The sequence below is a fragment of the Somniosus microcephalus genome, chromosome 17 (genome assembly GCF_052327205.1).
Source record: "Somniosus microcephalus isolate GS21.2 chromosome 17, FLI_Smic_1.0, whole genome shotgun sequence".
Classification (NCBI taxonomy): Eukaryota; Metazoa; Chordata; class Chondrichthyes; order Squaliformes; family Somniosidae; genus Somniosus; species Somniosus microcephalus.
The window spans coordinates 66733965-66736338 of NC_141003.1; the positions used below are offsets into that span (position 1 = coordinate 66733965).

General features: G+C 45.8%; 1 non-coding gene across 1 annotated transcript; it reads left to right on the forward strand.

Annotated features, from left to right (window-relative positions):
• Window positions 1–1939: 1939 nt before the first annotated feature.
• trnap-agg (transfer RNA proline (anticodon AGG)) lies at window positions 1940–2032 on the forward strand. Its single transcript has 2 exons — window positions 1940–1975; window positions 1997–2032. It is a non-coding gene; the product is annotated as a tRNA-Pro (tRNA).
• The last annotated feature ends 342 nt before the right edge of the window (window positions 2033–2374 follow it).

Genomic DNA, 2374 nt, shown 5'->3' on the forward strand with positions numbered 1-2374 from the left:
TCACCACGTTGCACGACACTGAATCATACAGACCCTGAGGGACCAGCTTTGATCTCTGGCCTGTGCTGTGTTAGCTGATCTCAGGTAGTACAGCAATTTGGGACATTGCAATTTGCCTCAACGCCCCTGGGTTAGAAAGAAGCTTGGTCAACCATAGCACTCACTCTTAATTGCACTCTTGACCCTTACTGGACAATGAACATGTGTGGACGCCAGGAATACAATTGGCTTTGGCTGCGATGGCTTCCATGGTTGAATAGGCTGCCACCCGTCACTGTCTAGGTGCGCACATGAAGAACTGTCACTTGGGTAAGTTCTCAGAGGGGCCACACACCTGCACAGCAGGACTCCAACAAGGGTCATGAGGAGAGGGCAGAAAATCGCAGGGGTGGGGGTGAGAAGGACACAGATGGACAAGGTTGGCTTTCTGTACCTAAGAACCTAGGGGGTAACACAAGGCTGGTTGATATTGGATTTATTTGAGAAGGTTGGAGTGGCGAAAGTAGAATTATACAGGAAAGAAACTTTGTGAAGTAAAATGATAACAGTCAAAATCATGTTTTATGTCCATCCAGTGAGAGAGAGAAAAAACAGGACTCGTCCAGGATTTAAACCCGGGACATCTCGCAATTTCCACCTTGCCAGTTCCACTAAGCGAGAATCATGCCCCTAGACTAATGAGTCCTTCTTCAGATATTTAGCTTTGCTCTCTCTCTAAGAACAGCTACGTCTCTGCGACCTCAGTGCACACAGCAGCTGTAGGGAGGGATGCTCGGGTGACAGAGGCACAACCTCTGCATAGAATCAGCCCAGAGAGAGTCAGCGGCCATAGTATTCTCACCGAGAAGGACTTAGTTTAACTCTCATTATCCCCACCCCGCCCTTCAGACAAAATGACACCCACTGATTGTTCCTATAAAGTGCAGGATAGCTGTGTGTTTCTGTGTGTTTATAAAAACCGTATTGCTGTGTTTCTGTGTATTTATACAGTCCAGATTCCCTTTAACAGATTTGATGATTAACTTCATGAAGTTATTCACAGTTGGAAAAGTTCTATAATTTGCATTTTAAACCAGTAAAGAAAAGAAAGACTTTCATTTGTATAGCGCCTTTCACAATCTCAGGACATTTCCAAGTGCTTTTCAGTCAAAGAAGTACTTCTGAGGTGCATTGTGTACATAGGAAACAAGACAGCCAACTTGCACTGTGCTAATGACCAGATAATCTGTTTCATTAGTTATTTGAGGGATAAATATTAACCAGGAAGAACTCCACTGCTCCTCTTCAAATAGTAGCATGGGATTTTTAACATCCACTTGAGAGAGCAGACATCTCATCTGAAAGACAGCACCTCCAGCAATTTAACACTTGCTTATTAGTGCACTGGAATACCAACCTAGATTATGTGCTCAAAAGTCTGGAGTGGGATTTGAACCTATGGCTTTACTTACATTAATTACTTAAAAATGAGAGTGCTACCCACTGAGCCACAGCTGGCACCTGAGGTCAAAAAATTTAGGCTGGCTATTTGACCATGGAGGGCACCACGCCCAAACTTGATCCTATCCTCGCTTGAAGTCTGCACATGTGCACTGTCCAGCAGGCATAGCTAAGCAGCAATCAGGAGCAGGAAACCTTGGCTGATTCCCCCCACCACCACATCTCTAGCATAGATATGGTGAGACTAATTTTAGGACTCCAAATACGAGCTGGTTCAGATCAGCCAACTCAGTACAGACTAAAGTTTGTACTTTGCAGCCTGCATGTCTCCGTTATATGTTGCCCAGCTGAGGAGGAACATGTGTGTGCTGCTTCTGCTGCTGGGTGTCTGTGTAACCCGAGCCTCCCTCCCTGCAGCTCCTGTGTACAACATGAAATCGCAGAGACGTGGCAGCTCTGAGGGAGACAAGTTAATATTTTTTACATAGAACCAGAAGAGGGCTCGTTGGTCTAGGGGCATGATTCTCGCTTAGGGGAATAATCCTAAATTCTAAACTGCGAGAGGTCCCGGGTTCAAATCCCGGACGAGCCCTAGTTTTGGTCTGACGAAAGAAATATTCAGCATTTTGAAATAATTTCTTACTGATCTTCCATCTATCAGAGGCTTGCTGTTTATTCTGTTTAGAGATCAGACCCACAGCTGTAACCCGTTTGTCAGTTTTTTCCCTTCCCCTCCTGCACGCTCCGACTCTTGCTGGCGTACAGGTCCGCCCTACAGAACCTTGCCCAAGCGGCCAGACTTCATGTGTGAGCTGAAACGTAGAATGTCAGCAGGTTATTCAACAGTGGAGGGCATCACAAACCAAGCCTGATCCTGTTCGGATAGAATCGTTACAGGACAGTAGGAAGCCATTCGGCCTGTCAAGCAGTTCTG